The sequence below is a fragment of the Macrobrachium rosenbergii genome, chromosome 13 (genome assembly GCF_040412425.1).
Source record: "Macrobrachium rosenbergii isolate ZJJX-2024 chromosome 13, ASM4041242v1, whole genome shotgun sequence".
Taxonomy (NCBI): domain Eukaryota; kingdom Metazoa; phylum Arthropoda; class Malacostraca; order Decapoda; family Palaemonidae; genus Macrobrachium; species Macrobrachium rosenbergii.
In genome coordinates this window covers 3,542,495-3,567,409 of record NC_089753.1, presented here as the reverse complement: position 1 = coordinate 3,567,409, position 24,915 = coordinate 3,542,495, and the positions used below count along the sequence as shown (strand labels likewise).

General features: G+C 41.6%; 1 protein-coding gene across 4 annotated transcripts in view; it reads right to left on the bottom strand.

The window, feature by feature from the left end:
- LOC136844859 (1-acyl-sn-glycerol-3-phosphate acyltransferase alpha-like) overlaps nucleotides 1-24,915 on the bottom strand; it is a 274,861-nt gene that overhangs the window by 4,803 nt on the left and 245,143 nt on the right. For 2 of the 4 annotated variants that reach the window (XR_010854985.1, XR_010854987.1), the window contains exon 6: nucleotides 6,989-7,148. The exons of the other annotated variants lie outside the window; for them this stretch is intronic. The gene's annotated coding sequence lies outside the window, so the exon portion shown is untranslated. The remainder of the gene's footprint in view (nucleotides 1-6,988; nucleotides 7,149-24,915) is intronic. 4 annotated transcript variants of the gene reach the window in all.

Below are 24,915 nucleotides of genomic sequence, written 5' to 3'. Positions count from 1 at the left end.
TTGATCAAGGGTAGAAGATCAATTTCCCCCTTCCTTCCTCTCTCTCTCTCTATCTCTCTCCAAGGTAGAATGAGAAATGGATAGATATATAAATAGATACTTAGTTCAGCCTCTCTCTCTCTCTCTCTCTCTCTCCCCCTCTCTCTGTCTCATGAAAAGATACTGCTAATTTGAGTCTCTTTACATATGCACACAGTTTGTGTTTGTGTGTGTGTGTTCATAGTGATTTAAAAATGCATAGTAAAGGTGGTAGTACATCTTCGGAAGACAAAGATAAAAACTTTTTTGTTGTTGTCAGTCACAGTAAAGAAAAATGGATTAACATTCCTCGAGAGATTAAAGAGATAAACTTCTCTCTCTCTCTCTCTCTTTTGCCCGTGCCAGCACAAGAATGGCTGAATGTAAGTTTGCAGTGGTAACTCTCTCTCTCTCTCTCTCTCTCTCTCTCTCTCTCTCTCTCTCTCTCTCTCTCTCTCTCTCTCTCTCTCTCTCTCTGGCTGGAAAAGGGTACTAATGTTTAAGATGACTTTGAAAAGATATTAATGATATAATTTCAAAGATTAACATGGTAGTAATAAGATAATAATTTAAGCTATATTTGATGGAGGATGATACTTTAAGTATACATTTGGTATTTGAACTTTCAAGATAGGCAGTCATAAGCATTTTTTGAGAGGATTTTTGTTTTTCCCAGGATTTTGCATTTCCACAGTTAGGTTCTGTTAACCTATTCCCATGTAAAAATGGGGGAGCACTGTAGTTCTGTGAAATTCCAAGCCTTTTTCTGGTAGATAAGAGGTCTCTCTCTCTCTCTCTCTCTCTTTCTCTCTCTCTCTCTCTCTCTCTCTCTCTCTCTCTCCAGAATTTTTTATGAAAGACTCAATAAAAATGCAGGTTATGTCATTTTCAAGATACCCAAAGGATAATCAAAGGATTAAAAGTAAGGTTTTCTTGCGATTTTCGACGATTATTTTGTTTTACGACAATTTTTGGCTTAAGAAATGGCGTCAGAACGGAACCCTCATCGTAAACCGGAGACTGCCTGTAAATCCTTTAAGGCAACGTCATCGTAGTAATTGTGAATTAATATTTTAATACTGTACATTATTTTATGGATATGACCCACTGATCATGATTCCTTACATCATACTAGGACATGTACTTGGGGCCATGTTGGCCTGGTTAATTGAAGTGCTTGAGGCCTATACAGCGATACAGGTAGCTAACACTAAGTAGTTTTTATTAAACACTTGCTCCTTTTATCACCAATGGGATACTATTACAAAGGACTTACACATTACCTGTGCTACAGCAGATTGCTGAGTCTGCTTTTCATCTGTGGAAATGGCTCATAACTACCAGCCATGAAAGAGTAAAAGAGAATTTGGTTGCTGGCTGGATGTGTGAAATATGCCACATGCTTTTGGCAGCAAGTTTAAATGGTGAAAGAGCTAATTTTTAAGCTGTCTCTATTAGTTAGAAATCAGAATGTATAATACGAGACTGCCTACTTACTCCCAGAGCTCTGACTAGTAACAATTGACAGGTCGGACAATAAAACCCTATAATAGAATGTAGTTGGCAGGCATCAGCTTTCTTTCTCTTCACTTTTGAAACAATCATGTGAAGACAGAATTTCAGAATTTTGTGATGACTGGGAAACGAGAGTTTATGGCATAAATAAAGCCATTTTTCTCCATTATCCCAGTATCTGATAGTGCTGCAAAGAAATACGCAACAATTTTCCTCCCTTTCAAGGGGAAAAGCTCCAATTGTAGAAATATACAATATGGATAACCATTTAGTTTTGTCTTAATTGAGTTGAGAAGCACTGGTGAATAAATCCTTTAAGGCAACATTATTGTAGTAATTGTGAATTAATATTTTAATACTGAACATTACTACTATTTTATGGATATGACCCACTGGCCACCCAACAACTTGGGACCTAAACAAGAAAAATCTCAGGACAGCCATAGCTGAATTTTATGATAGGCTCCACCTAATTAAAGAGCTTCCAGTGTCTTCCAGAACAATGTTCACAGCAGGAGCCAAAACACTAATGCAGGCCCTATTGAGAGCATTCTACAACTTCTGGAGTGTCGCATTATAGCTTGAAATGAAGCAATGGTGGGCTCCAACATTTCGCTCTCCAATGTAACCTCCTTACTGCTTTCTTCCCCTATCTGTTGGGACCATTTGAAGAGTGTGTTGTTGCATAATTCCTCAAATGAGCCAGACAACAGAATTGCACAATATATTCTGTCCTTAAAGAAGGGGAATCTGGGAAACAATACCTTTGAGAGTTTCTTTTCCTTTAGGTACTAACCTACAGTAAGTACCAAAGGACCCCTCCAACAACAAAAGAAAGGACAACAATAGCATCAGCACCCCTTTCACAGCAAAGATGACACTCCTGCCAGGTGAAAGAAAAATAAACCCTTGGACTGCGTATTACAAGGAAAGGAAGAGGTGGAGCCCCATAGGACTTACATGGTTGGGGTTGTCTTCTACAGCATAACATGTAGAGGAAGTCCTCCTCTTGGGGAAGACCATATCATTCACATTAGGCTAGGGTAGAGATGGTCTCACCCTTTCCCTCCTCTAAAGTAGTTTTTCCCCCCCCAAAAAAACAGACCCCTTTTAAAGATGGGACCAGAGAGAAACCTGGCTTTATTTGCCACCATTATTCAGTGGCCCCAAGAAGCATTCCTCCGTACGAAGAGCGACCCTTGATCCGTCAAATTTGAACAAATATATTTGTAAAAATTTTTATATAAACTGTACTTTTTTGGGGGGAGTTCAGGAATGAAGGACTTTAATTGGTGGTCTATCTACATTATTGGCTAATAGGGAGAGCCACCAGAGAAGAGTGCTGATGAAACCTGAGAGTGGTAGTTGACAGACTCCAGTCAAAAGGTTTCTTAATAGGAACAAGTCCCACCTTACATCCAGCAAATGTTTTCTGAGGCTGGGATTTTGTAAGGCTACTCTTTGCAGCCAGCTGTCTCTTCCCAAAGCACTCAAATCAAAATAAGGAAGGACTTAGCAGATTCCTTGGCACAGCCCAGCTTTTCCACAACAATTGCAAAAAGTCTGGGCCTGTTACAGCTTGGGTCCATGACAGATCTAATACTGATAATGTAACTAGGATTTAACCGAGTCTGGCTCTTACATGCCAGGAAAAGACTTTGTGATCAGCTTCATCTGAGGTTGGGAAGATACTCTGTCCATGGACCTGGAAGGGGTCTCTGGCAAACAAACCAACCTAACTCTGTCCGTATGAGTGATAATACATATGGATGCCTCGTTGACAGGTTGGGGAGGCCATTGGGAGGATGTTAGTTAGGGGGAAGAAGGTCACCTGCTTGGAGGGAGTGCCATACCAGCTTCGTTGGGCTAGTGGGTGTTTTTTCATCTAAAAAAATTGTCCTATACTATGACTGCAATGTATTCTATAAAGAAGTTAGGCTTATGTTGTGCTCCTCTCAAGTCAATAATTGCTAACATGCTTCCATAATCCAGAAGTGGACCAGTTTGCCACATGCGAGAACCACCAACTTCCAGTATATGTCTCTGAACATGGACAATCAGGCAATAGCAAGAGATGCATTCCTACAAGACTGGAACAATGAAGGACAAAAAATATAAAAACAATGGATAATACATTTATAGGTTCATGTGTCTTCTATTCTTTATTGCCAGACACGAATGGGTATCCAGAACAAAGAAACTGTTGATAACCTTTTTCCTTCATTGTCTCAGATTTCCAAGGTTTTGAATAATCCACTAGTTTTCAGTGGAACTGCTTGCCTAGTAGCCCTGAATAAGCTAAACAGTAAGTGGTTCCTTATATCTTCTACAACAGGCAAAAGAATAGATTATATTGCTGTCTGTTGTTCTATCCCAGACAGGAGGGGAGGTCGTCTATGCATCCTCCTTTCTGAATTGTGACCTTTATCACGTTAAAATTTTAATACAGTCTACTGTGAAGATTATTTGCCTAACATTGCTAGGTACCTAGTGCAAACTACGGACTTCATCTATCCAACATAGCAGTCCGTATGGGAAAACTGGTTAAATTGCCCCCACATTGAGAGCCCAGTTAAAATCAGTTAAAAAAGTTTTATATTTTATTATCTTATGAGGTCAAGTGCCTTGCTATTTCAACAATAATAGCATACATGGCAGCACTGGCAGAACACTGCCTTATGGTTTGGAATTGATTCTAATACAGAAATTGTTAAAACAGTTTTACATTTTGAGGTTAAGTCCTTGCTATTTCAACAATAATGACATACAAGGCAACACTGGCAGAACCCTTGCCTTATAGTTTGGAACTGGCTCTAACACAGAAATTCTTAATTCCATTCTCCAGCCTTTTACACTGCAAAGGTCGGCTCCTGCAAGGTTTCCCATTACTTGGTACCTGAATAAAGTTCTTAGACTCCTGTCATCCGCTCAATTCATGTGCTGCACAAGGCAGTCCACTTGACTGCTTAAGCATCAGGAGCTTGAATTACCATACAGGGCTCTCTTAGACATGGGTACAGAAGGAGGAGCCTACTATACATGTTCCAGCAGAACTATGGCAGTGTGTTTCCATCCCTCTCCGAGCAGAACCCACATTTGGGAACAATACTCCAAAAGTAGTGGATTCTAGGATCTCCCACTTCAACTCCCCTAATGGAGACGAAGTCTCTCTCCTCGGGAGAGTGGTCACCGATACCTGACATGAAGTGGATAGAGCCACTGAAATTTCCCTTCTGAATCCTGAAGACCTAGGGAACAGTCTTCTGCTTTACATGAAAAAGATACTTCATGAGAATCTTGCCTTTTCCATGCTGCAATCATGTATTGAAGGGACCCTGATAGGGTCCACTCAACCCCATCTGAAGTGTCCGTACCTTCTAAGTACAGTAGTAGTGAGGTATCCTGGACTTCTATACTGCCAGGCAGTGGTGATATGACTGCCTTGGCTTAATCAGTTCATACAGACTTAAACAGAAAACTCTGCTTGCTGTACTTTCTATACTGTCAGGCAGTGATTGTACGACTGCCTTGGCTTAATCAGTCCATGTGGGCTTCCCTGATTGGAATGTTCCGCTTGCTGTATTTTCTATACTGCCAGGCAGTGATAATACAACTGTACTGGCTCATCAGTTCATGCAGGCTTTTCAGCTTGCTGTACTTTCTATACTACCAAGCAGTCATGACATGACTGCCTTGGCTTAATCAGTTCATGCAGGCCTCCCTGATGGGAAAATTCCTCTTGCTTTACTTTCTATACTGTCAGGCAGTGATGATAAAACTGTCTTGGCTCATCAGTTCATGCAGGCTTTTCAGCCTTTACAGGAATTCAGCTTGACTTTACTTAATCAGTTCATGCAGGCTCCCTGATGGGAAAACTGCCCTGGCTTTACTTTCTGAACTGTCAGGCAAGTGGATGAACTGTCTAGAGATGCTATCCATGATTCCTAAGAGGAATTCAGAGGTCCTGGATAAGGAAACAGGTATGATATGTGAAATTATCTGATCAGTTTAAACTAGAGAGAGCTATCCAGAGAGAGAATTCAGAGGTCCTGGAGAGAGAGAGAGAGAGACTAGAGAGAGAGAGAGAGAGAGAGAGAGTGAGAGTGTGTGTGTGTGTGTGTGTGTGTGTGTGTGTGTGTGTGTGTGTGTGTGTGTGTTTTCTCACAATAATCCTAGGTCATGGGAACACGATGATAGAAGTTGAATCATTTTTCTAGATCCCCCATTGAAATCCTACACAAAGACAACAGTTGTTGTCTCCAGGGGACTGTCATTCCTGACCAAGAATGAGGACCCTTTTAAAGAAAATCCCCTTTTCTGATAAAGGAACTCAGTATTTCATATAAAATATTATGCTTGGTTCAAGCACTTAGGTTTACTGTACCTAAATGTCATGGCAAACATCCCAGATGGTCCTATTTTCCTACACCTTAGCACAATACAAACCACTCTCTCTACATGGGATGAGAATGATATTGGTGGCCCTAATTAAAGGCAGACCCTCACTCCTTTCTTAAGTTGTATGACATGAAAAAGGCGAGTTCATTGTTCAATTTCTTTGGAAATGTTTCCTTTGAAGAAGTCTTCGAGTGTACGGAGCGGTTATTATAGACAGTATTTCTGAACTGGTGAAGGTGCAATAATACTGCAGCCAGACCCTACATAGGCAAGTCACTAAAGAAACACAATATATAATACATTTATAGGTTTGAGTGTCTTCTGTTCTTTATTGCCAGACCAGAATGAGTATCCGGAATAAAGAAGCTGTTGATAACCTGTGACTTTACTTGAATGAAAATTCCTGAAAGACTGTTACCATGCAAGTTGTGGTCATGCTGGGATTTTTGCTGGGGAAGGCACAATAATACTGCAGCCACACCCAACATAATTAGGTAATCCACCTTCAAACCACAAGAATAATAAATATTGGTTCGAGTGTTGTTCCTTTTTCTTCATTGCCAAACCCAATGGGTATCTGGAATAAAGAAAATGGTCAATAACCTGTGACCATACCTCGGACCAAACAAATTTAACCTGGGTTGTTGGGATTTATTTATTAGGCGCTAAGCCATTTCATCACCTGTCAATTTCTTTTTAAGCTCCTTTAAGGACAAATGGTGGCTACTCTATCAAAAACAAGTTAACTGGAAAAATGGAAACAATTCCTCTAAAAAAAAATAAATCTCAAAACTACTGTAATTTGTATTTTTCCTAATTATACAAACCATAGCCTTTTATGCAGGAGTATCCTTCGTCACTTAACTTGACAAGGGTGGCTAACTTTTGGTCACAAGGTGAGGGAGGGAATACCCCTCACTCACCTGCCATCACCAAGCACTTTTCCCTTCAGCCTCAGGGACAACACAGGGTGGCTGAGGTGGGCACTTGATAAAAGGTCTGATTTGTTTATGTAGAAAAAATGCAAATTGGAGACACTCCTCACTTAACAACATACCTTTTTAACAATTGCTCAGACTTCCAAACAGCTTTCTGACCTGTATGTATGCATTATGGGAACTGTACACGTAACTGCAGGTTCTGTTAGCAATTGTATGTATGTCTGCCTATCTATCTGCTTATCCCTTCTTTCTTTCTTGCATAGTGTAGGGGTTATTCTGTTTTAAGATTTGATAAAGTTAATATCCATAAACAAAACATGATTAGTATAATTGTGTTCATCATTAAACACATTGCATTGCATATTTACAGAAGATTTCAACCTATGTTATACATTGCCTGAGCTCAAGTATGCCATGTTTGGATGGTGTAAGGATTTCCTAACTTTTCATATATCATACCATGTAAAAATAACATTACAAGTACTGTCTTTCTTTTTCCTTCCCATGGACAGCCTTTTCTCTTTCTTTTTAAAGTGGACAAACTGACCTAATGCAGGCTCTAAAAGCCAATTCTACTACCCTTACTGTGTGTGTGTATGTGTGTAAGTGCATAAGTGCATGTAAATTCAGCTGCACTTATGCCAACACAGGTTCATGATGGCAGTGTCATTTCAGCCACCAAAATTTCCTTAATCTTCAGCCTCTGCTACTCAAGAGTTCCTCTCCCATTCCCCTCCATCTCTACCTCCAGTGGATAACCTGGACAGTGGCAATGATTTTATTATAAGTATCTAAATGTGCAAATAAAATGAAAATAAAAACCAAAATTATATGCTAAATACAGTATTAGAAAATATAGTTACACGAAATGAAAATAAAAACCAAAATTCTATGCTAAATACTAGAAAACATAGTATTTAGAAGTCAGTGTATTACAATAAAATTCTCGTTAATTAATGAGTTATGTAAATTATGGTTTTTGTTATATAAGTCGACTTGTAAGCCTAGCCTATTGCTAACCTTCATGAGTATATTGTATGTATATGTGTGCACTACTTTAAGGTGAACTATGCACTTGCTTTCCCCCCCCTCTGCCCTCTATCTTTTTATTGACATTTACCTAATGCAGCACAGTACTGTATTGTAATTAATACAGTAATGTTAAAAACATATATTTTCCAAACACTTTTTAGGTGGGAGGTCATCTCTGTCAAAAGACCAGACGCTGAATGACCCACCCAAAGTTGACATGATACGTTGCAAAAGCAAGCAAGGGGTCAATAACTCCTCTATCCACAATGCTTGGTATGGCCAGGCCCAGTACGGGTGTAATAGTTGGAAGGAAGCTTTCTCAGGCTAACACAAAGTGATGGGTTCAGAGTATAGCTCAATCATCACAGCCCATCTTGTCAATGAGAAGAGCAGAGGGTACATCTTAAAGACAAAGGTCTAAGACCAGAAGCTCGATGTGTAGTTATCTTTATCTTAGTCCAATCCAGCAAGTAACTGGCCTCAGTAGCTGCTCTGCTAGGGGAGACGATAGATAGATGAAGACTGGTCATTCTTCATTTGTACTCCAGATTGCACACTAAACTAAGTACTCAAACAAGATACTTTTCTGTCTAAATGAAAGCTAAGTGTCCACATAACTTGTTGAGCAGCCACCGCAGGTACCAGGTACCTAGGATTAAGTGTTCAGGACTGTGGGTGACCGTCCCTCAAGTAAACTGAGGGGAAGGCTGCCTGATGCTTACGGACACATGCCCTAATTACAGTACCACCTGCAAAAACTGCAATGTACCTCTAAAAGGCAAGAGACTGTCCGACGCCTCTGACTTCCTGGGCTTTCACATGGCTTAATGAGTGATATCCTCACTACAGGACTAGTATGCCTGTTAATCACTTCATGAAGTCAGAAAGAAATTTTGCTCTTGAACACCACCTGCTTGTCAGTACTAATAAAAAGGCACTGGTACTCTGGCCTAAGAGGACAGATTCTTTTTGAGTAGTACTTAATGGCTTGAGCTGGACATACAAGCATCTCATCTAAAACAGCATCAACAAAGTTTTTGAGAGAGGGGATTGATAAATTCTTTTACCTTCTGTCAGGAACTAACATGTTCTGAGTTTTCATCACAAGCTTTGGGAAGTATAAGAACCATCCCTCACTCTGAACTACGTGAAGTAATCCATGTAATTCCCCGATACACTGCACTAAGGCTAAAGCTAGTAAAAAGACTGTCCTGAACTTGAGATCTCTGTCTATTGCTTCCCCCAAAGATTCACAGGGTGCCTGGGTTAGGCTAATGAGGACAAAAGATACATCCCATTCAAAGGATGAAGGATGAACCTCTTATGTATAGGCAGTCCCCTTTCCAGAGCCATTAACGGCCTTTCACAACACCATTACTGGATGTTGCATCAGAGCTTAAACCTCTCCATAAGCGCACAGTCAAATTCTGATCAAATTCTCATCTCCTCGCACCCTTCATTGTTTTTCGGCACTTCAAACTTTTCTGCCTTTTGTTTTCAGCAAAACCTAAAATCCTGCTGCTTTTGTTGCTTTAAACCTGCATATGTATGTGTGTGTGTGTGTATGTCAGAGAGAGAGAGAGAGAGAGAGAGAAGAGAGAGAGAGAGAGAGAAACTGTTGGCCTGGTTGGGCTGTTACACTGACAGATATCCACTTGCAAGTCAAATAATACAGTGTATTAAGAATACAAGCAGTCCCCAGGTTACAGCAGGGGTTCCGTTCCGGCAGCGTGCCATAATAAAAAATGAGAGAGAGAGAGAGAGAGAGAGAGAGAGAGAGAGAGAGAGAGAGAGAGAGAGAGAGAATGTTTACATCCATAGCTGTTTTGTGATTTTGATTGATTTTACTGTATTTTAACAAACTACAGTCAACGCCCGGTATTCGTGGGGGACAGGGACCACAAATACCTGTGAATAGCTAAAATCGGTGAATACTTGACATCACCCTCTAAAAATGCTTATTACTAGCTATTTAAATACTTTAAAAACCCGATCCCTCTCTGAAAATATTTATATCTGATTATTTTAATAGTTCAAACACCAAATGTATACCTTATCCTATCATCCTACACAGAATACACTTCAAACTATCACCTAAAACATTTTAATATAATTTCAAAGTCATATTACAACAGCTAAGTGTGAAAACTATTCAAGTGACCCCTATTTTCAAGGACAGCACATCCATTTTCTCTCATACAGTATTGAAGTCGTCCCATTTTCTTTGTCAAGTACATGGGGAAACCCTGGAATTTATTTACTGTACACAAACCTTAATATTTAATATGCATTGAAAAAAAATACATTTTACTGATAGTTTGCTGTGTTTACATTAATATTAATATTAATATTTAAAAATTAATCAATCATTTTTTATCATATGTATTTAGTCACAAAAATAAAAAAAAAATACAGCAATCAGTGAATATTTCTTGACGAAAAAATCCAAGACTTACAGAATTTTTTGTGAATAATTCGGTGATAATGTCCACAGAAAAATCCGCCAATAGATGAAGCTGCAAATCCTGAACCACGAATAGGCAGGAGAAGGCTGTATGCTAGTTATCGTATAGTATTTATGTACATAAATAATAATACAAATCTTTCATAATTTTAAGACATAAAAGCATGAAAACTTATAAATTACTTAAAAAGTTAAACATAACCACTTCTGCAGGGTTTCTCAAGGATTTTGCAAATGTCACGTGTCTGAAAAAAACGGGGTTTGAACCTGAAGGGAAATGAAACCCTATTTTTAGTCTGAGAGCCGTGAGAGCCTCATGCAGTTACGTCTGCCTTAGGCAGAGCCCCGGCCAAATCCCTTATCAGAGAACTTATAGCACAGGGTTGGCACGTACTCATTCCGGTTAACGGAAGCTTGTCACTATTGTGATAGGATACATCAGGTCCGTTCTGCACTTGATCCCCTATCCGGCCGCATTGATGAATCAATTCATGGCTAAACATCTCCACTGGTTACACCTTTCCATTTGTGCTTCCGCGGTTGTCTGAATGTGAATCGGTCAAAACGTGACTACGCGACTACTGGCGCATACGTTGCCAACCTAATGTAGGAATAGCCGCGCCCCTAAAAGGTTATACTCCTGCAAATGAAGGGGTGGGCATAACCCAACATATTTAATGCTAACTGGAGCCTGAGGCTCGTGGTTCTAGACTAAAAATAGGTTTTCTATTTCCCTTCGGGTTCAAAACCCTGCTTAAGTCAAAGGAGCCACGAGAGCCTCATGCAGGTGTACCAGAGAACATTTTAAAGATGCTTTTGTATATTTATAAAGTCATTAAACATCATTTGACAGAGATGGACTTTAGCGCCACTATCCCAACCGAAAGCTTTTTCGCCCCTTTGGGTTCAAAACCGAAATCTAAAATTTTCCTTTACGGTTGTATCAGCCCACCCTTTAAGCTACTTAAGAGACTGTATTGGTGAAGAGCAGAAATAGACTATAATAGGGAAAAATAACCTACCAGTTTTTAAAACACTCACTTTAAAGGAAGAGTTCCTCTTGCCAGCCAATTCACCTTCCGGGCATCCTTATCTCTTGCCTAATGACTTTGCCGAGGATATGCATGGTGCCTGACACCTCGCATTTGTTTTGTTTGACAAACACTCCATGCCCAGACCACCCCATGTACTTGACACGCCCTCCATACTAAAGTTACCGGAAAGGCAAGTGAGGCTGCTGCACTTCACGGAGGTCATGTGACTTTGGTTCTGATCACTATGGCATAGATCTACAATTAACTTACAAATGCTGGTTCTGGAGGCATTCTAGGCAGTGGGGTGCTGCTTGGTACCAAAAAGAGGTCTTTGGCGTGATATGGTTGGTACGTATCAAGGTACTTTTCACTGTGGCCACTGGACACAGCTTCGGATTAGAGGGCAAAGAAGGGATAACTATGGGTTTCTGTCTATGAAACGGATTCTCATTTTTAGCTAAAAAATCTCCGAATGAAAAGGTTACTTTATCCTTTCCAAAAGAACAAACTGGATCTCCTTTTTAGCGCATGGATCTCCTGGGCTGATCTGGCTCATCGCCAGGCCCACTAAAAACAACGTTTTTTCTAACAAAAATTTCATATTATTGTCTGAACGCCTGTTCAGAGCAGCTAGGACTATATCTAGATCCCATGATAATTCACATGGTTGTTCACTCGGCCTGCGGAGAGCCATTGATTTCATCATCATTTCAAACACCCTGAACAACGCATTCTACTCTGAATCAGACTAGCGAACCACAAGGGTCGCCTTGTGATTTTTAATAGTGGAGGGAGCCAACTTTTTATGTCAAAATACAAACACAAAGAACTCCCCACTAAGTTATTATCGATGGTAGTTGGTTTACGTCCCTACCAAATGAGACAAATTTGTTCCACACTGACTGGCGGATTGTTTGGCAGATTTCCCCTTTAATATTAGTGATTAAGAATTCCCTGACTTCAGGTGACCATTCCATGAAGCACAGATCTGAGAAAGTCCACACATGAAGGCTTTTCACAGAAAGGAGGAGGCGACAGTTATCCTTTGAACCTGCTGGGAAAGAATAGGAAGATGTAGTGGCTTTGTGATGAAAAAGTCTGCTTCCGTAGGGTTGGAAACCATGCGGCTTTTTCGCCACATTGGAGCAATCACTACTCCTCCCTTGAACTCCTTGGAGGTCTTGTACTACTTTCATTAATAAACGCTGGGGGAAACGGATAAACGTTCCTCAGCAGGTTCAGTCCAGCGAAGAACGCCTCTGGTCACTGCTCAAGGTCGCGGATAGGGAGTACAAAATTGCACTTGTGATTGTCGCATGCTGCAACGATCTACCTGAAGATATATGGGTGATCTTGGAGGATCCCGCTGAATGACCGGGTTGTTCAATTCCCACTCCCTTCCTGGGCTTCTTTGAATCTGAGAGAGGGGAGTACACTAGGACATTGAGCTCCCGTAGTTGTGGGATGCTGACAGAGACCATTTCTTCACCTGAGCTAATCTCATGATCCCCAGCACTATATGATTCAATGGCTTTGACCTTGATCCCCACGCCCAAGCATTGTACCACCAGCTTGTTGTCTATGAACAACTGAATGAGATCCCTCTGCTCTCAGTCCCTTGAGTGACAGGAGCACTGCCATCATTTCTTTGATATTGATATGGCAAGATTTGAGGGCTCCAAACACTCTTCTCGACACTTTGTTCTCATCTGAGTGTCACCCCCATCCGTCCTTCGCCGAAGCATCCGTATGAATGGTCACTGAGACTGGTTTTGGGACTAGCCAGACTGAAGATTTCAGGGCCTGATTCGATGCCCCCGGTTTGAGCATTGTCTTGCACCTCCTTTTCATCGGGACCTTGTGGTCTCTGAATGATTTGTTTGCCTTTTGTGAGTAGTTTGCTCCTCCAGCACTTCTAGGTTCTTTTCAAAAACTTCTGGCTTTTCTGGAACCTTTACCTGATCTACCATTGACCTCCTGGAGGTCTGTGGTAGGGCTAGCTTTCTGCTTTCTAGACACCATTGTAGGCCTAGCCATCTGAACTTCTTTTCTGGCTTCAGCCGTGACTTTTCCCAGTTGATTAGGAACCCGAAGTCCTGCAAGGTCTGAACCCTCTGGGGGCTACATTGAGGTCGAATGGCATCACTTTGAATCTGTACGACTGGTGACCCAGACGGAATCCTAGATACTAGCGAAAATGAGGTAAGATTGGAATGTGCCAATATGCGTCTTTCAAGTTGATAGAAGAGGTGTAGCTTTCCTTTGGCAAGGTATGTCTTATCTGATCTATCGTCAGCATTTTGAATTTGGGACAGTTTATTGCTTTGTTGAGGACAGAGAGGTCCAGAATGACTCTCCTTTCCGAGAGTCCTCTCTTTGGAACACTGGAAAGCCTCCCTGGAACCTGATAAAGTGGCATTTCTATTGTGTCCTTTATTAGCATTTTTTGTTCACAAATACGATCGACTCTTTTGTGCTGGCGCTGATGAAAGTATTTGTTGCTGAAGGAACTTTCCAATCCCAGCACAGACCTTTCAATACCACTTGATAGGCCCAAGGGGGACACTTTCCAGGCTTCCTGAACCTCTCTTCTCAGTCTGCCTCCAATCTGAAATGTCTCATTGGTTGAATTGACCTCTACCACCACCGCCCTCCCCTGTTAACCTTTCTTCCTCTAAAGGATCCGCTCTTCCACAACCGCCCGAGCCTCCTGGAACTGTCAAATTGGGATTGTTGGAGATGGCAGTGCACTGCTGCTCTTCAAGGATGGCTGAGAGTGCGGCATAGAATTGTTTATGGGAAGAGGGACCTGTCTCTGGGTCCGGCGCAGGAAGAGCTGGTACTTTAAAAGCCTTCTACCTGCGTTTTACCCACCTTAGGTCTGCTTCCGGGTCATATCCTAGTAACTCCTCAAATCTGATACCTCGGTGGGTCCCTAGGGAAGAGGTCACTACATATAGGGGAGGCGAAGAGGAGCTCCTTTACTGGCATAGACTTCTGGTCAGCGACTTCAGGCTTTATCGCCTGCTTCTTAATTCTGGACGCCGCCCAAGCCTCCAGAAGGTGAATGAAGATTGGGCCCACGCTCCGAATTTGTAACCTTGGGAGCACTGAAACTCTTTGCTGGTCACAGTGGCATGCCTGAGATTCCATTAACATCAAGGTTGTAATGCAGGACATTAATAGTTTCTTCGCCTCGAACTCCTGAACACACAGGGTGTGGGCAAGGTAAGGAGTGTCCGCAAAAAAGCATGAACGGGCATGGTTTGCTAGAAATTTGCCTTTCTTCATCACCTCTGTGAAGCCTGCTAATGGTTTTGTTATATCGTCCATGGGATCTGGCAGAACTGTTCCAAAGTCCTGGAGTTCTTAATAGTGCAGCAGATTGCTGTAAAAATCGTCAGATAGTGAAACAAGCATGAAATTTGGCACAAACATTCCTAAGACTACGCTTTAGAAAAGGGCGCTGGCCACCTGAAATTCAAGATGCATGGCCATATTTTTCAAAATGGCGCCATCTATGTTGAGATCACTTGGTTTGGGGAGCATCTATTGGATGAATATGCCAGTTTTTTTTTTTTTTTTAAACCACTTTTAGGTTATAAAATGTTCCATACCACACATTTTATTGGAAAACCCTTACTAAATGAATTGTAACTAAGATGGCTGCATAAAATGGTTGCCATAAAGTTTTTTTTCTATCCACAGCGCTAGCAGACATAGAGACCAACTGTTTTATTTAATGGTATATTCATGATCAGACAGTTTAACTAATATGCTATTTCAACTGAAATAGTAATGGTATGGTCACATACAACATTGTGCTCCACACCGTAACCATAAAAAAGAAAAGAAGAGAAATACGGACTAAACGCAACCAATCTATGTATAGGTCTCTCAACCTACACCTTTGAAAAATTCGAGGATAAGAAGGTAGGCATAGCATGACACGTTGGATGCTCATGCTAGATTATCTACTGAAGAGAGGGCAATATTTATCTAGACTTCACATTTGCAGTGCACAGAGCTGTGCAGGGAAGACCCAGCTTGTAGCACTTGCACCTTTTCCAACAGCCTGCTTTGCATCCACATTTGGTAAGCTGTTGGCAACTCTTGGCTAAGGGCTGAGTTGGTTGTCCAGAGGACTTGCCATGCTTCACTGGTGACTTGCCATCCCACTCAGCAGGGTTCTCTGGCTGTGGCTGACACTGGTGGCTCGCCCCCACACACAACCAGCCTGGTGACGCAGCACGCTTGGTGTGTTGGAGGAGAGCTCCTGGTTGCGGAATGGCCTCATATGCCCTTTGTTTTCTGGCAACATATCAAGTCTAGCCTCATCCACAGTGCCAGCAGTGCTGGATCTTTCATACATATACAAACCTCCAGGACCTTCAGGTCACTCTCTCTTCCACTCTGGAGAGGGTAGTGACTCAGCTTGAGAACACAGTGGAGGCCTCTGAAAGATGTTCCATGTTCGTTGTATGTCTTCTTGCCCTTGTCTGAAGGTTGACATCATCACAGCTCAGAACGCATGGAAGAAGAGCTTGCCATTCACCTTCTCCTGGCCCAGAGAGTTGCATAGGTCATGCACAGCAATCCAGCGCAGGCTCTGGCCTTGGCCAAATGCCACCCATAGCTTCTCTAGCCCTAGATTGTGGAGAGTGGAGAAAGCACTGACTGCAACGCATACAAGAACATCTGTGTCATTTGCTTTAACCGTGATGGTCTGGCTCCATGTTGTGTGGAAAATATTTGCATGGAGAAAGATGCGGGTGTCATTTCCCTCATGAGAGCACTTTTCCAGTCTCGAAGACTAGCTACCTCATGAGTGCTGAGGACAAAGGACTCTTCGTGGCAATGACAACATTTGTGGCAGACATCTGGGCAACTTTGTCTGCCAGGAACTGAAATAACTCTTGTCTTAAGGCATCGTGTCTTAGGAAATTAAGTACTGTGCTGGATGGAATTGTGTTCTCTGTTCGTCACCTATACTTCTTCCTCCTGGACCACGTTGGAGCCTGGTCTCAGCTTGAGGCTGGATGTATTGTATACATCAAATACAAGATGTGATGATGTGTACTTGCTGCTATAGGATTGTATCACAGGCAAGAAGTCGCGAAGTGCATAGCCCTCAAAGGTCTTTCCTTTCTTTGGTGGCAAGGCATGGACCAAAGCTGATCCATCTACAATGAGGACATCAGTCTTTGGTTCTTTGTCTTCTAGTGTAACATGACTCTCCAGGACCCAGGTCAGCTGGAGACTTCTGACATGTGTACAGCCTACCACCTCACTAAGGGAAGCTGGGAATGTTTGATTCCTCGTGTTACCAGATCACATTCACGGCTCTGACAGATATAAATAGCTTTGAGAAAGCTGGCATCCTCCTTCAGAAGTTTCTGCTTGACTGTTCTACAGGAGCAGCTTCTTGCCTGAAGAAGTCAGTTCTGTTCTTCTTTATCGGCTCATAGAAGAAGACTGCATTGTTTGCCAAAGAGTCTGAAAACTTCTGAAATTTAGTGCGGCCTCTGTCAAGGTGTGTCTGTAGAAGTTCTGCTGAGCTGGGGTGGGCAATGTCTTTGTTGTCACGGAACATGATCCTGGCTCTCTTCCTGAAAAGGACTTCCTGGGCAAGTTGCAAAGCCAATGACAGCTTGCTGACTCTCTCCAAGAATTTCTTCTGCGCATGAGGTGTTTGTTCATGGTGTGTTGTCTGCTCATTAGACTCCTTCCTTTGAACCTCTGTTTCAGAGTGCAGATTACCCTAAGCGATGATCTCTGGGCCAGCCACCATCCATCTTCTGAGTGCTGACGGATCTTCAGTCAGCCCATCGGCTCTACTGGCATCAGCCTTTATAAAGGCATTGGTCTGCTCAGCTTGGTCAAGAGCCATTGCTGAGAACTGGCGACTGGTCTTGTGCACAACAAAGTTGCCAGCCTTGAACTCCTGTGCAACTCTGGGTGGAACTCTTAGGTAAGCATGTCCCTGAGGTGAATAGGCAGCCAACGAAAGATAGTTTGTATTATTGTTGAAAAGAAGTAGGTATCAGCTCATGCAATGCCTGGCAGTAGTGACAAAATTGGCCTCACGGAAGGACCTGATCAGTAGGAATATCACAAGTTCCATAGACAACAATTCATGTGCCAGAAGTGGAACTGTGGGACTCTGCTGTCTCGGTTGGGTCACACCACCTCAAACTCTAATGCCTGCTCATTGTTGTTTGCTTTCTCAGCACACAGTAGTCAGTGTATGCTGTCCTCAGAGCTTGTACAAACTGTGAGGTTGTAACCTGCGATTCCGCCGTGGTCCTGGTTACACTTGCAGCTGACAGGAAGATTCTGCAGTTCCAGATGAAGCAACTCCTGCCTACCCAGAGCTCCTGTCCAACCACTGCCATGAAGAAGAGTACCAAGAGATGCTCTTCATTGCTGCCATCTCAATGTGCAGACCACCAAACATTACCAGATACTTGTCGCCGCCATACTGATCAGGCCACTGCCACTGCACTCCATGCTTTGCTACGGCATAGATTGGCGATCAGCTGTGATTATGGGTATCTGGCCAGGTTCAGGAAAATCAGTGACATCCTGCACTTTCTGCATCACGTGTTTGATCGTAGCAACAGAGAATGAGCCTGATCACGCAGGAGAGGAAGCAATGAAGTTATGGTTACTTCAAATTCTGGGCTTCTCTTCATTGAAGCGTGATGAGCTGACCTCCCACGCCAGATTCACTGCATCATCTATTTCCTGGGTGACTATGACCTTGTCTAGCCACTGATACTCCAGTGCTGTGGCCCCAAGATATCTGTGGGTGGCTTTGGTATTGCAGTGTTTGGTGGCACAGGGCTCTTGTTTGAAAGGAAGCTGTGAGATGTTTGTGAATGTATGTCCGCAATTCAGGCACACCACTTTCTCAGGTAAACTTTAGTTGCTGTCTTTCCTGTCCAGTGTTCTCCTTGGTGGGGTGCAAACATGGAGGTGCTAATCGCATGGAAGGAGGTAGTGGCAGTAGTTGCAGATGGGTTGTGGTCGATGTTGTCCATCACTGCAGTGGTGAACAACCTTTTTCGTGAAAATTGGGGGACAGACTCACACCCTCCTCCACATATTTAACTGTGGCATCTCCTAATTCAGTAGAGACCTCCAGTACTCTGTCATAAGAGATACTGAGGCCATACTGATGTAGCATTTCAACCAGGTTTCTCTTCCTGGTTTTGGCATAGACTGAGAGTCCCATGTAGACTGGGAATGGTGTTTCTCTGTCTTTGGAGTGTCTATGAGTTGTTGCTCCTCTTGTATCGAGTAGCAGTTGAACCGCATGAGCTGTGCAATGGCCTGGTCTGGACTTTTGATGCTCCAAACGTAACTGTGACTTGATGTCAGCCCTCCCATGCTCAACCATCCCTACAAACTGGAGCAGGAGGCACAGACTTCATACACAAGCCTCAGAAAATGTGCCATCAAAACCGTGACTGATGATCAAGTATAGACTTTCTTGAGAATATTTGCTGCTTTAGCAATGATAACTGCCTCTGAAAGATCAGATGATTGAGCAAGTGCTTTCCCACATCCTTTTGAAATGCAAGTAATACATCTCTCTGTTGAGATTTATGAGCCTCAAGTTCTGGAATTTCTGCCAGAAGTTTGTCTTTGAGTCTCGTGGGAATTTACACTGGGTGACTCTACACTAATTGTTCCTAGACGTTGTTGGTAGAGGTGGCAAATATCTGCCAGCCAAATGTGACTGGATCATCTGAACAAAGGTTGTTTTCAATAATGTATGTCATCAGTTCTGGATACAGAACTAGTGGATACACATCTGATTCTGACTCAGTGCTACCTGGTCTTCTCAAGGTCTTTGTAGGACCTTTTTCTGTTGTAGAGGGCACAAAGACAGGCATGTAGATACTTTAAACTCCTGTGCAATGATTTATCCCTAATTAGCCAACTTAGCAAGGAGCTTGCCATCACTAAGTATCTCTGCACATTCACGCAATTTCAAGTCATCAAGGTTCTAGTACTCAGCCTGTCTGAGATCAGATGAGGTGCCACTTTCACAGAAAATGCAAACTTCATTGTCATGACTGGTTCGGCGTAGTTTTGCACCACTAGTCTCAGTGTTGCTGGTCTGGTCATTGGATTGTTTCTTTGCACGGTCCAGTTTAGTGTTGTTAAACAACGTTTAAGGTTCACATGGTATTTTGCTGCATTTCTTTTCCTTGGAGTGGCCTCTATGCCATCACCTTCATCCAGCCTTAGCTGGATCCATTATCAGTGGCATTTCATTAATTTCACTGAACATGGGAATGTTCCTGCCAGCATTGTGTACCCATCATGGTCTAGGACATGATGACTTGGAGGTGATGTCAGTGCTCACCTCTTTTGTCCTTCTGACAAAGACAACACAAACTCCAGCTTGTTTTTCTACTGCTCAATATTGGATTGGCATCACATTCTGCCATGATTTCACTTTTGATTAAGGCCGAGGTTATCCTTTACCACCTTTAAACAAAGCACACACATTCCTGTATGATTCAACTAGGTTCGGTCTCCCCTACACCTAGCCCGATCATTCATCCATGCCATTTAAGTCCCAGGTGATCTGTACACCATCCGGTAAGTACATGAACCATCATGTACAGCCCCATACCCTTGGCTCGGTTTCCGCTGGCACATCCTGTCTATTCAGGTGCGGCTATCTAACCATAGCTGGTCTGGGGGCTGTTAGAAAGCATTTGGGACACTAAACTAAACTATACTACAACTACTAGTCTAAGACTACAGGATTAGTAAAGCTGGATTAGTTGGCACGAACCCCATGCTGAGTTACACAGCAGGATGTCACCAGTGCCCTGGTTGTGTGCAGACATACACTTTTACATTTATTAATTTTCTTCAAAATTGATGAGTTATTCGAAAGAGATGGCCTCATTAGGATCTAAACCACAGAAACCAAGATCCATGCTTAAAACGATAATTGCTGAACGGGCATTATTTCATTATAATTATTGTTTCTACCTTTTCACAGCCATATAGCCCCCATATATTTAAAGGTAAACTGTACTGGGAAGCTACAGAAACATAATATTCACAAGAAATAGTATGGAAGAGCTTTACCATATTGCTAGAAGCAAATACATGCCATTCTAGTGAAAAATTAGCCAAAATCTGTCGATACTGGCCGCCATCTTGGAATTTGGCCGCCATATTAAATTTTTTGCGTGGCCAGCGCCCTTTTCTGATAGAGGGAACTTTAAAGAGCACTTGTGCAAAATTTCATGCTTGTTTCACTATCTGAACGATTCTTATGAAATATGCAATTATCTGCTGCACTATAAAGAGAACTTCGTCCCATGGGCGGTTGACTTACCCAGTTCTTTTCCCAAGATTTGAACAGTTTATTAGTGATAGATGGGAACTTCTCACCAACTGGTACTTTCCAGGCGTGGGAAGGTTCAGCAAGAACCTGGGTGCCCGAGCACTACCTCCCAGGTCCTGGCAGGAGGCAGAAAGGGAGCCTCGCCTGATCTTGCAAAATCATGGTTTCCTCCGGCACCATAGCCAAGAGTTCTAGGTGTTAGCATAGAAAGTAAACTACTACCTTGAAGTGGACCAAAGGTTTTGCAAACTTAACCTAGCTTAGAGTGGGCATACATCACTATCATAGAAGATGCCATCCACCGCTTCTCTAGCTAGCCGTGATGCCACCACTCCACGGATTATACTGCTCTGCTCGCCCTCCACCACTCTCAAATCTGGGAAATCATCTATATTAATGGGTGATCTGACACTCTGTGCATGCTCCGAATCTGTCCCTGAGGCCCTGTATCCAAAGATTTTGCAAGTTGTAGTTCTATCAACTTGTCCAGCTTTGATTCCATTGCAGACATCCTAGCTTCTTGTGCCGCAAACTTTCTCTTAGTAGAGGCAGTTGTGCGGACTGAAACATTATCCTCATCGACGTCCATAGGAGCCAATTTACTAGGGATGCTGCCAGGAATCGGTTGATCTATTGGAGGTCGAGGCTCAGCATCAGGAGCTAGATCCTCATCATCCAGATTTTCAGATTCTCCCAAATCGATTTCATCCCCTGGTATGAAGGGGGGCACCACAATGGATGCATTAGGATCCACCAGGACATCATCAGGTGAGTTCTCATAACCCCTGACTGACTGAATTCTGGCCGTGGGGAAGAGAAAATCTCTTACACACCTTTGTCTGGCAAATAGCCAAGAGGACCTTTTGGGCCGATTTTGGAGAATCCTCTTACCCCTCAAGGTTTCCAAATGGTGTATATTAATATTTGCCATAGAGCCAGGTACAGTGGGATTGCCCGTACGAGCCCATGACAGCCATTCAGTACATATGTCACACCCTTCCGGATTCCAGTATGGATGGTCCGTACCCTGTACACTGAAGGGAGCACACACCCGACAAAACTCATGCTGAGTATTGATGGAGTCTATCCGTTTCTTACAGGCATTAGCGCATCTTTATTTGGCAAAGCCTTTAAAAGAAAATAACATATGGAAACACCCCAAATGTTTAAGGAACTATGTTATATAAGCTCCTTACATCCTGAGAAAAACAAGCATATAGTTTATATTCTAATGAGGTGACATTCATTCTACCACATCTCTTTATATATTCTTGAATGAGAGGTGACATTCATTCTACTATCTCGAATGGTTGATCCATGCCCATAGCTTCCACATCCTCTTCGAGGCTTGTCTCCAGTGGGCACTAGGCACGGGAAAAAGGGGGGTACTCACTGGGGGAGAGCTACAACTGAAGGGCAATCTATGATCACGAACAAGGAAGTCGAATAGTATTGGGATTATGTCAGTTCTATGACAGAGCAACAGGTAAATCCATGCCATTCGAGTCGAGGGTATCATAGACCAAGAATGTGGGCTACCATGTAGGCTTAGCCTAGACTAGGGGATCTAGGTATATCCAATATAGAACATCGATCGCCCCAGACGAATAATGTTGGCAAGAATCTATACTCACGACTGTATTGGTGCATGGCAACAACCTTACAGCTAATAGAACGACATATCTTTATTTGAGTTCATAACTCATTTCCATACTACACTATTCAACATAAAAGAGCTAATATTTCAATCAATTCAACATAAAAGTTATTTCGAATCAATTCGCCATAAGAAAAGTTACTATTTCAAATATCTGACTTGGAGGTATCTGGTAACCTCAATGGGAGCCAGTGTATCATATGCAATTTCGCATGCTAAACGCATTCTTCTCCTGGAGTCTTTACAGAGCTCGATGGAATTCCTAGAATGTTCCAGAAGCCTGCATCATTTTTCTCCACTGATAATGGGACATAAAATCGGAGGTTTTACACAAAAACCTCTATCAAAATGTCCGCAATATAGTTATGTCACATAAATAACACTAAAAAAAGAATTACCTTAAGTACCAAAAGCTGCTGTCATCCGCCTGCAACCTAAAAGTAGCAAAGGTTAGCCTAACTTTAGTGCTAGCTCGCTATCTATAATTTCATAACAAGCAGGTTTATATAAACTTTCCAAGCATGTTTAACAGTTCATGTTTATAGGGTTTTTGACATGCTGAATCTAAAAAATCCTACCCTAACCTATGCTTTTTCGCTTTAATTAAGGCAGAATCTCAGTTTCAACATCGGTAGCGTGTAAGATCGCCCCGAGCCATCATTTCGACACTAAAAATATATGAAAATATTAGTTAACCCTTAAGCCCTATTTTCAAAACGCTCGTATGCCGACGGCCTCCGAGAGAAGGAAGGAAAAAGTTTTTTCAAAAATCACAGCACAGTTTTGCAGATTAATATTCATTTTGGCCCTTTTTTCCCATTGCCTGAAGTTTAGTATCCAATCATCAGAAATGAAAACATCATTATCATATAAATACTGGTATATATGACAGCTTAAAAAAACTCAGATATAATTATACAATCGCTGTAAGCAAAACGGTTAAAGCTAATGAGTTAATTTTTTGCTGCATTGTACACTCAAAGTGCGATGATTTTGGTATATAAATGATTGTAAAACGATTAAAGCAACACAAAGAAAATATTATCACAAAATGATGCATGAATTGCATCAGCCGGACGAAAAAAAGTTTTTTAAAATTCACCATAAATCGAATATTATGTTAGAGATTTTGGTAATTGTTCCAAAATGAAGGAATTTGATTGAATATTACTAGACTGTAAGGTTTTTATTTACAATTGCATTTTGAACCATTTCGATCGAAAGTTAAAATTGACTGAAGGTAGACTTTTTCTATTTATCAGTATTTCAATGTAACATAAAAACTGTGAAGAGCTAAAGGAATGATTTATTTTTTGTTGTATTCTAAATGAAATTGTGCACATTTTGATGTATAACACTTTATGTAACGAATAATATGAAAACGGCGAAAAATTACGACAAGCTGACGCAAGAAATGACAGGATTTCAGCAGAACCGCCGCCGCCGAGCTTTAGGAGGTACCACTTTGTTAAAAATTCACCAAAAATCTAAATATTACAAAGTAGAGACTTTCCGTTTGTTAAAAATGAAGGTAAGTGATTGATTGCTACTTGAATGTAATAATTATGAAGCGATGGATGTGTTTTGATCATTTCGAACAGTCAAAGTTGACCGAACGTTAAAATTGTGTCAGTTATCGATTTCGGCGAAAATATTAAAAACCGTGAAGAGCTAAAGGAATGATTTATTTTGTTGTATTCTACATGAAATTGCGCACATTTTGATGTATAAAACTTTATGTAACGAATAATATGAAATGGCGAAAAAATTACGGCAAGCTGACGCAGGAAATGACAGGATTTTCAGCGGAGTCCGCCCGTGTGGAGCGGAGAATTTTTTTTTTTTTTTTTCAAAATTCACCAAAACCTAAATATTGTGCTAGGGAGACTTTACGTTTGTTGCAAAATGAAGGTAAGTGATTGATTGTTACTCTGAATGTAATCATTATGGCTTACGGATGCTGCCGATCATTTCGACGAGTCAAAGTTGACTGAATGTTAAAACTGTGCCAGTTATCGTGATTTCGGCGAAAATATTAAAAACCGTGAAGAGCTAAAGGAATGATTTATTTTTGTTGTATTCTACTTGAATTACACATTTTGGATGTATAACACTTTATGTAACGAATAATAAGAAACGGCGAAAAATTACGGTAAGCAGACTAAGAAATGACAGGATTTTCAGCGAGTCTGCTCGCTACGAGCGGAGAAAATTTTTTTTTTCAAAAATTCACCAAAAATCTAAAAAATGTGCTAGAGACTTTCCGTTTGTTGCAAAATGAAGGTAAGTGATTGATTGTTACTCGTATGTAATAATTATGGCTTACGGATGCGTTTTTCGATCATTTCGATCGGAGTCAAAGTTGACCATTGTTAAAATTGTGTCAGTTATCGATTTATGAAAAATATTAAAAACTGTGAAGAGCTAAAGGAATGATTTATTTTTGTTGTATTCCTACATAAATTGCGCATTTTGAT